The sequence below is a fragment of the Callithrix jacchus genome, chromosome 15, assembly GCF_049354715.1.
Source record: "Callithrix jacchus isolate 240 chromosome 15, calJac240_pri, whole genome shotgun sequence".
NCBI classification, from domain to species: domain Eukaryota; kingdom Metazoa; phylum Chordata; class Mammalia; order Primates; family Cebidae; genus Callithrix; species Callithrix jacchus.
The window spans coordinates 34,170,586-34,186,698 of NC_133516.1; the positions used below are offsets into that span (position 1 = coordinate 34,170,586).

Genomic DNA, 16,113 nt, shown 5'->3' on the forward strand with positions numbered 1-16,113 from the left:
AGCTCACTGCAACCTCTGCCTCCTGGATTCACATGATTCTCCTGCCTCAGCCTCTGGGGTAGCTGGGATTACAGGCCCACACCACCACACCTGGCTAAGTTTTTTGTATTTTTAGTAGAGATAGGATTTTATTGTGTTGACCAGACTAGTCTCAAACTCCTGACCCTGTGATCCGCCCACCTCAGCCTCCCAAAGTTCAGGGAATATGGGCGTGAGCCACCATGCCTGGCTGGCCGTAATATTCTTTAATTTGGGATTTTGTAAAGGTTTCTTGATTCTTCCTTGCCTCTTGTGCTTTCCCAGCATGATGTCTGCTGTGACATCCGATGCTCTGCTTGTGAAACCCGTCTTTGTTCAGTCCTTTTTTCTCAACTACCAAATCATTCTCTGTGTGTGTGTGTGTGTGTGTGTGCGCGCGCGTGTGTGTGTGGTTCAAAGTGTTTACCAGTAGAATAGAATAGTAAACTGAGTTCAACACCACAGTTTACTAGCATGCTTTTGTTTGTTGGTAGGATCAATTTTATTGTCTTTTTCTCTCTTAGGGTAACAGACATAATAGTAACAAATTCGAGATGATTATTGCTTTAGTTTGTATATACCCAAGCCCTTTCTCAAATAAAAGAAGCAGAATGAGCTATTGTTGTCCTTTTTGCCTATTCCTTCTTAAAAGGAACAGTAGTTTTCTCTCCTAGTTTCTTCTCACTTGACATGGCCACCTCTACATGGGGGCTTAGAGGAGTTTGTATGTTATGGAGAGATTTGTATACTATTCCATACCTCCGTCACCATTTAAAATGGATTTTGGGGAGGGAGAATGGTGATTCTGCACTATAACATGAAGCTTTATCTGTCTGAGCCCATAGGGAAGGATCATAATCCCCCAAGGCTATCAAGAGACTTGTTCTCATTATTATTACTATATCTCATTCATTATTAAAGAATGAATCTTTGGGGCTGGGCATGGTGGCTCATGCCTGTAATCCCAGCACTTTAGGAGTCTGAGGTAGGCGGATCACTTGAGGTCAGGAGTTTGAAATCAGCCCAGCCAACATGGTGAAACCCCATCTCTACTAAAAATATGAAAATTAGCAGGGCATGGTGGCAGGTGCCTATAATCCCAGCTACTCAGGAGGCTGAGGCAGGAGAAACACTTGAACCTGGGAGGTGGAGGTTGCAGTTAGCCAAGATTGAACCACTGCACTCCAGCCTGGGCAACAAAAGCAAGACTCCATCTCAAAAAAAAAGAATGACTCTTCCTAAATACTATTCCCTTTTGGGATATAAAGATCTGGTAGTTCACGCTTGTAATCCCAGCACTTTGGGAGGCTGAGGCAGCTGGATCACCTGAGGTCAGGAATTCAAGACTAGCCTGGCCAACATGGTAAAACCCCATCTCTATTAAAAAAAAAAAAAGATTCCTTTTGCTTTTCCAACTCTTAGCTCTCTGGCTCTCTGGAGATGTTAAGAGAGAGCTTTCTGGATCTCCTTGAGAGAGACTGTCAAGTAGAGCCTCTAAGAAGGGAAGGAAGCCCAGCACCGATTGAAATGACCCTTATACCAGTTCTAGATCCAACACATTAGGCAACTGCAGCGTCTGGAACCATTTTACTCCTTCTAGTGCATAATGGGAGGTAGAGGAATCACTGGCCTGTTAGTGATTCTGAAGTTTCCAAGAATAATATGCTTAAGTCTTTTTTTTTTTTTTTTTTTGAGTTGGAGTTTTGTTCTGTCGCCAGGCTGGTGCGCAGTGCTGCGATCTCAGCTCACTGCAACCTCTGCCTCCCAGGTTCAAGCGATTCTCCTGCCTCAGCTTCCCAAGTAGCTGGGATTATAGACGCCTGCTACAACACCTGGCTAATTTTTGTATTTTTAGTAGACACAGGGTTTTACTATTTTGGCCAGGCTGGTCTTGAACTGCTGACCTCATGATCCACCCACCTCGGCCTCCCAAAGTGCTGGGATTATAGGCGTGAGCCACCATGCCTGGCCCATGCTTAAGTCTTTAATTCTGTTTTTTTTTTCCCATGTTTTAGTCACTCATACTTTGGGAAGTAAGCAAGAACATGTTTTATCACCTCTGTTCTCCCATTCAGATACATAGCCCATTCCTTTAATAGATTTTTTTTTTTTTCTTAGAGAGATGAGAGACCCTTGGAGGCAAAATTGTAAGAGGAGTTCTTGAATGGTCAACCTATGTCACTTGAGTCCTTTGGCAGTACCGGAAGGAAGGGTTCAGATGGGTCAACGGGCCAAGGATTGCCTGTTGCCTTTTTTTTTTTTTTTTAATTTTTGTGAGTACATAATTTTGGATTTTTAATGGAGATGGGGTTTCTCCATGTTGGTCAGGCTGGTCTTGAACTCCTAATCTCAGGTGATCTGCCCGCCTCGGCCTCCCAAAGTGCTGGGTTTACAGGTGTGAGCCACTGTGCCTGGCCCAATTATATTCTTTTAGTTATAAAAACTATGGTTGGAGACCAGGTGTGATCAATCAGGCAGGCAGATCATGAATTCAAGAGATCGAGACCATCCTGGCCCACATGGTGAAACTAAAAATGCAAAAATTAGCTGGGCGTGGTGATGTGTGCTTGTAGTCCCAACTTCTCAGGAGGCTGAGGCAGGAGAATCGCTTGAACCCAGGAGGCAGAGGTTGCAGTGAGCTGAAACTGGAACATTGCACTCCAACCTGGGCAACAGAGCAAGACTCTATCTGAAAACAAACAAACAAAAAAACACTATAGTTGGATGCCTCAAAGTAGATGGCTATGCCTTAAACTGTATGTGTATTGTCAGGCAGAGGGCCTCTTTCATCCTTGTCAAGGGGAGTGTTAACCTATCCTTTCATACAACACTCTTGTATGAGCTGCAGCCATTTTCCAGTAGTACCTAGCTCTCTCTATGTTCTCTGATCCCTGGGCAGTAGAGTTTACTTTCCCTAGTTTGTGGTGATGGCTATGTATAAGATTGCTTCTGGAATTCTGGGAGATGGAAGGAATGGGGGAAATAAACTAAATATGTGATTTAGGATATATGTTTGATGTAAGGATTTTGGTTAAAGAGAGATAAAATTAGTAGATATTTTCTCATAGCTGATGGAATAATGAAGTTGAGTGATTGGAGAAAGTGGCGAGTACTTTTAAGAATCAGCTCAAGGCCAGGCAAGGTGTATCATGCCTGTAATCCCAGCAGTTTGGGAGACCGAGGCGGGTGGATCACCTGAGGTCAGAAGCTTGAGACAAGCATGGCCGACATGGTGAAACCCCATCTCTACTAAAAACACAAAAATTAGCTGGGCATGGTGGATGCCTATAATCTCAGCTACTTGGGAGGCTGACACAGGATAATCGCTTGAACCCAGGAGACAGAGGTTGCAGTGAGCTGAGATTGCACCACTGCACTCCAGCCTGGGTGACGAAGCAAGACTCTGTCTCAAAACAAAACCAAAAAGAAAAAAAAAATCAGCTCAAATTTCTGAAGCAATGATGTTAGGTTTGGATATGTGAGATAGAAAACAGTGTTTTACATGTTTGTAAGTATTCTTTGTTGTATTCTAGATATACTAACCCTTTGTTACTTACAATGTTAGTAACAGCTAGTTTGTGGCTTATCTTTTAACTTTGTTCATGATATTCTTTGTTGTAAAAAAAAAAAACCTGTAATTTTATTGTAGTTAGTTTAAGCAATCTTTTTCATTGTTTCATAGTCATTTATTTCATGAGTGAAAAAGTAAGAGGACATAGAAGAGGCTTACTTTAAAGGTGGGAATATAGTTTTCATGGTCTTCAGTTTTAATTTGGATTTTAAAATTTTGGACTTTTTGACATTTTTCTTGATACTACTCTTGATAAGGTTTTAGTAGAACCAGGCATGTACTTCTATATGTTTTCATAACTCTGTATTATTTGGAAATTAAAGTAGAATTCTTCAAGTTATCAGACTTAGTCTTTCTTCTTTTACCTGTAGCTGAGAAATTCCCACTTTGTGGCTGGTTTGCTGAGAACATGGTAATTCGTGCCTATGATTGCAGCAGTGGCCAAAAATCATTATGATGCTAAACAGAGTCAAAATTAATTCTGACTTCAGTACAGGAATAGAATTTAAGATGGTTAAACAGGCATGTAGTTGTGTTTAAGAATGATTGTTTCGTTACTATTTTTTTTAGCCTTAATTCTGTTAAAGCGGTGATTTGCAACTGAGAGTGATTTTTGCCCTCAAGGGGACATTTGACAGTCTAAGGATATTTTTGGTTGTCACAATCAGGTTAGTGCTACTGGAATCTAGTGGATTCCAGTGGATAGAGGTCAGGGCTGCTGCTAAACATCCTACAGCACACAAGATAGCTTCTCCCATCACAGCATTATCTAATCCCAAATGTTAGTAGTGCTGAGGTTGAGAAACCCTGTGTAGACTTGCTATCTTTTAAAAATGGTTTGTAGTTGGTCCTATCCCTTGTGAGAGCTGAGTGGGAAGGCCATTTCTTCATGTTTTGTTTGTTTCTTTTTTTGTCTCTAGAAAGAAAAAATCCTCTCATGTCACCCTCCCAAGTAGCTAGGACTACAGGCATGCTCCACCATGCCCAGCTAGTTTTTTAAAAAATTTTTTTGTATGGGAGTGTAAATTAGTTTAACCATTGTGGAAGACAGTGTGGTGATTCCTCAAGGACCTAGAAATAGAAATTCCATTTGACCCAGCAATTCCGTTACTGGGTATATATCCAAAGGATTGTAAATCATTCTGCTATAAGGACACATGCATGGGAATGTTCATTGCAGCACTGTTTACAATAGCAAAGACCTGGAACCAACCCAAATGCCCATCAATGATAGACTGGACGGGGAAAATGTGGCACATACACATCATGGAATACTATGCAGCCATAAAAACACGATGAGTTCGTGTCCTTTGTAGGGACATGGATGAACCTGGAAACCATCATTCTCAGCAAACTGACACAAGACCAGAAAATCAAACGCCGCATGTTCTCACTCATAGGTGGGTGTTGAACAGTGAGAACACATGGACCCAGGGAGGGGAGCATCACACACTGGGGTCTGTCGGGAGGAAATAGGGGAGGGACAGCTGGGGGTGGGGAGTTGGGGAGAGATAGCATGGGGAGAAATGCCAGATATAGGTGATGGGGAGGAAGGCAGCAAATCACACTGCCATGTGTGTACCAATGCAACAATCTTGCATGTTCTTCACATGTACCCCAAAACCTAAAATGCAATTTAAAAAAGATGAAGATAAAAAAGATGGAAAATGGATATAGAAAGTTGGAAAAAGGGAGTGAATGGGAAAATTATAAGAGGTTATAAAAGATTTATGGAAATCCTGTGTGTCAAAGCTGATTGAGATTGGATGGATCTGTTTAAAAGGTTTGCATTAATAGTAATACAGTGATGCAACTGATTTTCTCTCTTGAATAAGATTTCATGTAGTATTAGTAAGAAATAATAAAAATGTTTTCTCAATTAAAAAAATTTTTTTTGTAAATATGGGCTTTTGCTATGTTCTTCAGGCTGGTCTTGAACTCCTGACCTCAAGCAATACTCCTGCCTCGACCTCCCAAAGTGCTGGGATTACAGGCTTGAGCCACCACACCTGGCTTAAGTTGTTTCTTGAGCAGTCAGAATGATCTTGGTCCCCTTCCTCTCAGATTTCAGTCTCTCTTTCTTTCTTTTTTTTTTTTTTTTTTTGAGACAAGATCTTGCCCAAGTTGGAGTGCAGTGGTCCAGTTATAGCTCACTGTAACCTCGAACTCCTTGGCTTAAGTGAACCTTCTATGTTGGCCTTCTGGTAGCTGGAACTATAGGCATGTGCCACCATATCTGGCTAATTTTTTAAATTTTAGTAGAGACAAGGTATCACTATGTTACCTAGGCTGGTCTTGAACTCCTGGGCTCAAGCAATCTTCCTCTCTTGGTCTTCCAAAGTTCTGGAATTATAGGTGGGAGCTACTGACGGCTGGCCTCTAATCTCATTTTTAAATATGTATTTAATTTAGAATCCCCTAATGGTCTTCAATGTTAATGCTGTGATGATTTTTTTCTTCCCAGGGTATAACTATGATGAGGAATTTTTTTTTTTCTCTCAAATTGGTTTCATGACTCTTTGAAGGTGAATCACATTTTGGTTTGCATGAGTTTTTAGTTAATTGATTAATTTTTTTTTATTTTATTTTATTGTTTGAGATGGAGTTTTGCTCTTGTTGTCCAGGCTGGAGTGCAATGGCGTAATCTTGGCTCACTGCAACCTCTGCCACTTGGGTTCAAGTGATTTTCTTGTCTCAGCCTCCCAAATAGCTGGGATTGCAGGTGCCCACCAACATGCCTGGCTAATTTTTTGTGTTTTTAGTATATATGGGATTTAACCATGTTGGCCAGGCTGATCTTGAACTCCTCACCTCAGGGGATCCACCTGCCTCGACCTCCCAAAGTGCTGGGATTACAGGTGTGAGCCACTGTGCTCAGCCGAGTTTTTAATTTATTCAGGCCTCTTGGAAAATATATTGGCTTTGTATGACATGAAGAATTAGGGAAAGTGTGGTCCACAGAGAATATCTACATGTAGAATTAGGGAAAGTGTGGTCCACAGAGAATATCTACATGTAGAATTAGGGAAAGTGTAGTCCACAGAGAATATCAACATGTGATTGTGGATGATAAAGAAACATATTAAATAAGATCTAATATACCTCTGATATACCTCAGATCTGATATATAAAAACATCAGTGGATGTTTTTATTCATACATATTTTACTCTAGTGGCAAATTTTTAAAACTAAGCTCATTTAAAATTATTTATTGAATGTCTGTTACGTGAAAACCTTATTTCTTTTTTGAGATGCAGTGGCATGATCTCAACTCACTGCAACCTCTGCCTCCCACTTTCAAGCAATTCTGTGCCTCAGCCTCCTGAGAAGCTGGGATTACAGGTGCCAGCCACCATGCCTAGCTAATTTTTCTATTTTTAATAGAGACGGGATTTCACCATCTTGGCAGGCTGGTCTTGAACTCCTGACCTCATGATCCACTCTCCTCGGCCTCCCAAAGTGTTGGGATTACAGGCGTGAGCCACCATGCCTGGCCGTGACAGGCATTTATTATTATTATTTTTTGTTTGTGACAGGCATTTTTGTCAGGCATTAGAGATACAGTGGTGAATGAGATGGGCATAATCCCTGCCCTCAAGGAGCTACATTCTAGAAGGGTAGACAGATGACAAGTGTTTGATCAAATTACTAAAATTGATAAGCTCTTGGTAAGAACCATGTAGACAATAAGGATTAAGCCCCAGCAGTAGGGAGGAAGGGCCTATTTCAGCTAGAATGGTCAGGAGTCTTCTGAGGACGCAGCATTTGTGCTTGTTTTTTCAAAAAAGTCAACTTTTGGTTTTGGTTTTGTTCTTTTTTTAGACTTATGTCTGTTTTCTAAAGAATATTATAATGTTTTTGTTCTTAACATTATTTTTCATTTTTCTATTTTATTAATCTGCTTTTTGTTTTCTTCCTATTACTATTTTGGGGGTTAATTTCCTGTTCTTTCTCTAATTCTTTCTTTCTTTTTTAAAGAAAGCTTTTTTACTGATGCGTAATAGATGTACATATTTGGGAGGCACACCTGATAATTACACCTGATAATTTAATACATTTATGTATTTTTTTTAACTTTTTTTTTAAAGATGGGGTTTCACCATGTTGGTCAGGCTGGTCTTGAACTCCTAACCTCAGGTGATCCGCCCGCCTTGGCCTTCAAAATGCTTGGATTACAGGCATGAGCCACCACACCCGGCCGCATTCATGTAATTTTTAAAGATCAAATCAGTGTAATTGGGGTATCCATAAACTTCAATATTTGTCTTTATGCTAGAAACATTTAAATTATTCCTTTCTAGCTATTTTGAAATATACAATAGAGTATTATAAAGTATAATCATCCTACTGATCTATCAGGCTCATTCCTGTAATCCCAGCACTTAGAGAAGCCGAAGCGGGCAGATCACCTGAGGTCGGGATTTGGAGGACAGCCTGACCAACATGGAGAAACCCCATCTCTACTAAAAATACAAAATTAGCCCAGCGTGGTGGTGCATGCCTGTAATCCCAGCTACTCGAGAGGCTGAGGCAGGAGAATCACTTGAACTGGGAGGCGGAGGTTGCGATGAGCCAAGATTGCGCCATTGCACTCCAGCCTGGGCAACGAGAGCAAAACTCTGTCTCAAAACAAACAAACAAACAACCCAAAAATCCCCATTAGATCTTATTTCTTCTATTATACTGTATATTTATGCCCATTAATCAGCCTCTCTTCATCCTCCTCTCTCCCCTACCCTTCCAGCATCTGGTATCTCTAATTTCTTGAGAAGAAAATTTGTATCATAGATTTTTACCTTTTATTCTTTTTAAACATGTTCATTTAAGGCTATTTCCCGCTAAGCATAACTTTAGCAATATCAAAAGTTTTTTTTTTTTATTAGCATTATTGTGTAATTTAAATGCAATAAAATTCACATATTTCACATGTACATGACTATTGGTTGTTGTATACATCCAGGTAATCACCACCCTAATCAAGGTAAAGAAAATATCCACTGTTGGCCAGGTGCAATGGCTCATGCCTGTAATCCCAGCACTTTGGGAGGCTGAGGCGGGTGGATCACCTGAGTTCTGGAGTTCAAGACCAGCCTGGCCAACAAGGTGAAACCCTGTCTCTACTAATAATAAAAAATAGCTGGGCGTAGTGGTGGGCACCTGTAATCCCAGACACTCAGGAGTCTGAGGCAGGAGAATTGCTTGAACCTGGGAGTTGGAGGTTGCAGTGAGTGGAGATCATGCCACTGCACTCCAGCTTGGGTGACAGAGGGAGACTTCATCTCAAAAAAAAAAAAAAAAAAAAGGCCAGGCGCCGTGGCGCACACCTGTAATCCCAGCACTTTGGGAGGCCAAGGTGGGTGGATCACAAGGTCAAGAGATTGAGACCATCTTTGCCAACATGATGAAAGCCCAGCTTTACTAAAAAATATAAAAATTAGCTGGATGTGGTGGCACGCATCTGTGGTCCCAGCTACTCAGGAGGCTGAGCCAAGAGAATCGCTTAAACCTGGAAGGTGGAGGTTGCAGTCAGCCAGGATCACACCACTCACTGCACTCCAGCCTGGTGATGGAGCAAGACTTCATCTCAAGAAAGAAAAAAATGAAAAGAAAACATCCATTGTCCCAGAAATTTCTTTTTCTGGGAACTTTAATTTTCTGGGAAACCACTGAACTGATTTCTGTCATTATAGATTAGCTTTGCCTATTCTAGAATTTGACATAAATGAAATTGTACAATACATATTCTTTTGTGTATGGTCTCTTTTGCTCAGCATAATGTCTGTGAGATTCATCTGTGTTGTTACATGTGTCCGTAGTTTGTTCCTTTTTATTGTTGAATAGTATTCCAACTGTAGGACTGTACTGAAACTTGTTTATCCATTCACCTGTTGATGGACATTTGACTCATATGAATAAAGCTGCTCTGAACATTCATCTAGAGATGGTTTGGTATTTTTTTCAAAATTATAGCTATGTTTTCATTTCTCTTAGATAAAATACCAAGAAGTGAATTGCTGGGTTGTGTAATAGATGTGTTTATCTTGATAAGAAACTGTCAAAGTGTTTCCCAAAGTGATTATGCCACTCTTTTTTTTTTTTTTTTTGAGACGGAGTTTTGCTCTTGTTACCCAGGCTGGAGTGCAATGGCGCGATCTCGGCTCACCACAACCTCTGCCTCCTGGGTTCAGGCAATTCTCCTGCCTCAGCCTCCTGAGTAGCTGGGATTACAGGCATGCGCCACCATGCCCAGCTAATTTTTTGTATTTTTAGTAGAGACGGGGTTTCACCAAGTTGACCAGGATGGTCTCGATCTCTTGACCTCGTGATCCACCCTTGTCGGCCTCTCAAAGTGCTGGGATTACAGGCTTGAGCCACCATGCCCGGCCTGATTATGCCACTCTTAACTCCTGCCAGCAGTGTATGAGAGTTGCAGGTGCTCCACATCTTTGTTAGCAGTTGGTATTATCAGTCTTATTAGTTTTAGTCATTCTAGTGAGTGTCATATGTCATCTCATGTAAATTTGCATTTTTCTAATGATATTGAACATCTTTTCACATGTTCATTTGCTATTTGTATGTCTTTTTTTGTAAAGTGGCGGTTTCTCCTTATTTGACCCTTTTTATTGGATTCCATGTAGTCTTACTGAATTGTAACTTGTAATCCCAGAACTTTGGGAGGCTGAGGTGGGAGGATTACTTGAGGCTAAGAGTTCAAGATCAGCTTGGGCAATATAGTGAGACCTTGTCTGTATAAAAAATTTAAAAATTAACTAGATGTGCTTGCCTACTCAGGAGAACTACTTGAGCAGGAGTGTCACTTGATTCTTGAGAGTTTCAGGCTGCTGAGCCATGATCGTGTCACTCCACTTCAACTCTCCTAACAGAGCAAGATCCTATCTCTAAAATATAAATACACACACACACACACACACACACACACACACCACAGTTTAAGTACATAATAAATAATGTGTATTTAATACATGTATGTTTCTAGATATGTAAGTCTTTTGTCAGATATATATTGCTGATATATTTGCTAAGGTTGCGACTTGATTTTCCTTTTTCTATGGGTGTCTTTTCAAGAGTAGAAATTTTAAATTTTGATGAAGCACATTTTATCAGGGGTTTTTTTGTGTGTGATTTGAGCTTTTTGTGTCTTACTTATTAAATCTTTATGATAAAATTTTCCAGATATGATGGTATGTGCCTGTGGTCCAGCTCCTAAGGGGGCTGAGGTGGGAGGATCGATCACTTGAATCCTGGAGGTGGTGGCTACAGTGAGCCGTAATTGTGCCACCGTACTCCAGACTGGGTGACAGAGCAAAAAATAAGGGGGCCAGGCGCGGTGGCTCACTCCTATAATCCCAACACTTTGGGAGGCCAAGGCAGGTGGATCATGAGGTCAAGAGATCGAGACCATCCTGGTCAACAAGGTGAAACCCCCTCTCTACTAAAAATACAAAAATTAGTGGGCATGGTGGTGTGCGCCTGTAGTCCCAGCTACTCGGGAGGCTGAGGCAGGAGAATTGCTTGAACCCAGGAGGCGGAGGTTGCGGTGAGCCGAGATCGTGCCGTTGCACTCCAGCCTGGGTAACGAGCAAAACTCCGTCTCAAAAAAAAGAAAAAATAAAAATAAAGAAGGAAAGAGAAACTATACTTAAGAAGTATATCCAAGAATCTATAGTGGAGAGCCACATCCATACATCAGTTTGAGTTAGACAATAAGATCTTAGACTTTGAGCTGATGCTCTAATGACTTCAGGGGGTCTTGAGAGAGGGAAGTGTATTTTGCATATGGAAAGAATGTGAATTACTGTGGCCAGAGAGTGGAATATGACTTTTTTACATAGATGAATACAAGAATATCTTCTATCCCACATGCTTTTCTAGAGTTGACCTTGATACTACCTCCTATTGAGAGATGGATTCTAATTTTCCCTGGAATGTGAGTGGGAAAGAAATTCCTGGCGCTACTGTGGGATAACACTCTAAGATTACTTATTTTTCTAAGTTCTGTTTAATAAAGAAGGTCTGCTAGGTATGCCTTTAAGATTTTCAGGAGGGCTATTGTCTGTTTGAAAGGTCTAAGAGGCACTATCTTAAATATTTCTGAGACTGTAACAGAAGGCCTCACAGGCCTGTTCTGGATTCAATTTCTGTTTTTCATGTTATTGCAGGCGACAGAGTTGCCAAAGTTTCTGACACAGTGCAGTGTGTCTCTCTTTTTTTTTTTTTCCTAGCTTCCTGTAACACTTTCACCAATAATGCCCTTGATGACCTGTAGGCTTTTTCTACTAGTCTTCTCATGGCCTTTCCAGTTTTCTATTCACCACCTTATCTCAAATACAATGCCATGGTTTCATTTTTTATTGTGTAGCAGGACTCATGTACCAAATTTCTATTTCGATTACTGCTGTTGTGTCATAAATCACCCCGAAACTTAGTGGCTTAAAACAATGTTTATTATTTCTCTTGGCTTCTGAAAGTAAGCAATTCAGAAAGGGCCTGGCTGGCAGTCTAACAGCTAGTCTATCTTCATTGCTCTTTACTAAATTTTCTGGGCTATGGATCATATTTTTCTGTTTCTTTGCATATCTACTTAATTTTGACTAAATAATGGTCTCTGTGCATTATGGATTGTAGAGACTGCATTCTGCTCTTGTCTTCTGTATTTTTATAAACTAAGAGTGAGATCTTAAGATGTGTTCAGGTTCCAGTGCAGAGTTTTTGACACACACATTATAGGTTGTGATGTGTACATCTAGTTGTATCACATCAAGAGAAATATGGTGATACTTTTGAGTCTGCTGGACTTTTTTATTTTTTAATTTTTATTATTTTTTAAATTTTAATAGAGTCTTGCTCTATTGCCCAGACTAGAGTGCAGTGCAGTGGTGTGACCTTGGCTCACTATAGCCTCAACCTCCTGTGCTTAAGCGATCTTCCCACCTCAGCCTCCTGGGTTGCTGTAGGCCTGCACCACTATGCTCAGCTAATTTTTATTTTTGTTTTTGTAGAGATGGGGGTCTCCCTATGTTGCCCAGGCTGGTCTTGAACTCCTGGTGTCAAGTGATCCACCCCAGCCTCCCAGAGTGCTGACATTACAGGCATGAGCCACCAGGCATAGTCCTAGTAATCTCTCTCTTTTTTTTTTTTTCCTTTTTAAACTTTTATTTTAGATTCAAGGGTACATGTGTAAGTTTGTTATATAGGTAAATTGCATGTCTTGGGAGTTTGGTTGGTCTTTTTTATATGAAAGGAAGGAGAAGAGATGGAACCCCTGGAGAAAGAGCCCTGGAAGTGTTTGTGCCTTCATTGAACGTAATGTAGGAGTTTTTCTTTCAAAGCTACTCATTTGCCTATTCAAATTTGTAGTGGTGGTGTTCATAATTCATTCCCAAGAATCTTATATAAGTGTTCTTTGGTGTTTATATAACTCTTGTGGTTACTGCTCACAGCTGGCTCACATGAAGGAGAAAGTTCAGGGGTATTTGCAACTAGGCCTGATTCTGTGATCCTGAACTATGGTGGTAATAGTCATTGACTTTTAAGCCATGCAGATACTAATTTAACTTACATTTGTTGTCTGTCAAAGCACATATCTCTTTACCTCCTTACTGAACTTTTTTCTTTTCTCTCAGTAGCTATTGGCAGGTTACATTTTAGAATCTGGGGGAGGGCTATTTTTTGGAAGTTAAATTACTTTGCTTAGGTTGTGAATTGACATGATTCAGTGTTCAGAAGGTAAAACAAGAATACACAGTGAAAAGTTACATTTTGACTTAGGGAAATTTAATTTTATAATTTTTGAAATAACAGATTTATTATTAAGAATGGTTTATTAAATGTATAGCATTTGTTACAATGTTATGTAAAAACCATAATCATCATGAAACAGCAAAAATGAAGCATTTGAAAGACATTGGTTTACATGAAAATGAACTTTAAATGTATATTATTAGCACTAAATTAAATAAAATAAATATTATTAAACTAAATTTCTTTAATAAACTAAAAGTAGTTGAACCCAGAAGCTGAGGATTCACTCAAAGAATAAGGGGTGATAAGGAGCTGGTTTAGACCTGTATCATGAGAATTATATATATTGTGCCTGATGATTTGAAAATTGTTACTGCACTTGGCCACATTCAGCCCCATGCCAGACAGGAGTTCATAGCCAAGCCTTATAACTTGGGTTGAATGTTTGATAATAAATCTGCTGGTGATAGTGCAAGGTCAGCAGGTTCTATTCTTTCTCCTCCCAGGAACAGCCTACTTCACAAGCAGACGCCAGAACAAGGAAATACAACAGTTGACAAAAAGTTACCTCTGCCCAGCAGATCAATTTCAAACCCCTTGGACTTGCCCTCTATTTTCTGACTCTGTCCTATCTGCCTACTCTCTAACCTTGCCTCCAACTGCTTCTCCAAGTGATTGCTCAACAAATTTGCTTGTGAAATAGAAACAAAACAAAAAAGACCAGGAGAGCATCAGAGGTCATTATCAGAACCAGGCCAGAGGACCCAGCAAAACACTAAATTGAAGTGTGCCAACCCAGTCCCAAGTATAGTTGGTGTGTTGTAGACCAAACTGCAGTATTGGTGGAAGTAGTCATTTAGCAGTGGGTATCCCCTCTTGGGGAGTCTGCTGCCCAGCCAACTCTTTGGGAGGAGGAATTTGATGGCCTCACCTTTTAGGAGGGAGTAATTCAGGGCTGTGAAGCAGGAAGAAATTGACAGCAGTATTAAATGAAAATACTGTGGAAGTATTAGTTCTTTGGAGGGATATGGGGCTTGAAGGAATGACAGTTCTTTTAAAGGAAAACAGAATTGCTGAAGTTGCTCCTATGATGTTTCAGATGGAAATTGGAGAGCACTGTTTGAAGAGGCTGGTGAATTTGGGAGGGCAGCTTAGTCAGACTTGGAACTCTTCTTTGAAACTTCTCTATTAGTTCTCATGTCTGACTGGACACATAAGCTATGGCACCTTGTTTCCTCAACAGGTAGAACATGTCCATGAGCCAGTGCTCACACACACACAGTACATTCCTAGTGCTTCTTGCCACCCTGGGCTCTGCTTTCTTTGGGAAGCCTTTCGTAAAAGGCCTACTATAGACTGTTGGTAATGGAGAAGGAAGTGTGACGTTTTAACCTCTTGCTCATGTTAATGGTATTGCAGTGTCCCATCATGAACAGTTCTTGTCTGCTGCCTTTCTTGACCATTTCCCCTTTGCTTTTCAAAAAGTGAAATCTGTCTACCCAAACCTCAGTTGAGGGCCAAGGAAGTTGCTGCCAGTGCTGCTGCGGGGTAGTGAATCATCCTGGGCATCCACATGTGAGACCCACTCATCTGTCCATTTTTACAGTAACCACATTAGCCTCTCCTCTCCATTCAAACACCAGGACAGTGGAAAGTAGAGTGCTGGGAAGGAGAGGTTTGGGAGTAATCTTCCTCAGGACAGGGGTTGACTTCTGTACCAGCATCCAGAGAAGGATCTTGGATTCTCACCTAATTCTGCCTTGGATGAGGAGCTCCAGGAAAGAGAAAGGGAAGTGGTTGTTAGGTTGGAAGGTCCTTCTTGTTGCTGCTTTACTTCCTTCCTTTTAGCTGGTGCCTACCCATTCCGTGAGACCAAACCCGGATCTCACTCTTCCCAAGGAAGCACCCCCATGCCCAGCCCTAGGTCAAGCTGGATTTGGTGTCTTTTTTTTTTCAGTGTTAATGCTCTTAGGCACTTTCTGCATTGCATATGTGTTTCCCCATGTGGTCTATTCCACTGTGCCTTGGCACAGGGCCTGATACCTAGCAGATGCTCATATATGTGTTAGGCTAAACTGAAAGCAGGGAGCAAGAGAGGCGACAGTGACAGGTTTGTAGTAGTCTCACATGGAGAGGTTTAACATGAAAGTATAGTCTACAAATTTCATGGAGGAGGTATGTGTGTGTAAGAAACATTCATTTTTTTAAAACAAGATACAGTTTGCAGATATCATTTCTGCTTCCCCCTTTGCTTTCTTATTTCTGATCTTTGATTAGAATATGTAGTTGAGATTTGAGTTCTCCACACAATTATCGCCACTCAGCATGGCTGACTAAGGCCCCAGAGATCTGCATGCTCCCAGACTGTTCAATGTGGTTGGGAGTATGGAGTTCCATGGAATTAGGCAAACAAGGATTTGGAGAATAATGTCTTCCACAAGAGAACCATTGACATACCTGTTTTGCAGATGTGGGGAACTATGGCTCAGAGAAGTTACTTCTGTAAACATAGAGCTACAGGATTTAAAGCCAGCACTGCCTGACTGCAAAGCTCATACTTTTTTTTTTTTTTAATTTGAGATGGAGTTTTGCTCTTGTTGCCCAGGCTGGAGTACAGTGGCACAATCTCGGCTCATTGCAACCTCCACCTCCTGGGTTCAAGTGATTCTCCTGGCTCAGCCTCCTGAATAGCTGGAATTACAGGCATGTGCCACCATGCCTCACCAATTTTGTATTTTTAGTAGAGACGGCGTTTCTCCAT

General features: G+C 40.8%; 1 protein-coding gene and 1 non-coding gene across 4 annotated transcripts in view; one reads left to right on the forward strand and one right to left on the reverse strand.

The window, feature by feature from the left end:
• The window catches only part of RAD54L2 (RAD54 like 2), a 117,795-nt gene that overhangs the window by 69,496 nt on the left and 32,186 nt on the right, over positions 1–16,113 (forward strand). The gene's annotated exons all lie outside the window — the stretch shown is intronic.
• LOC118148197 (U6atac minor spliceosomal RNA) lies at positions 2,727–2,849 on the reverse strand. Its single transcript, XR_004734973.2, has one exon. It is a non-coding gene; the product is annotated as a U6atac minor spliceosomal RNA (small nuclear RNA).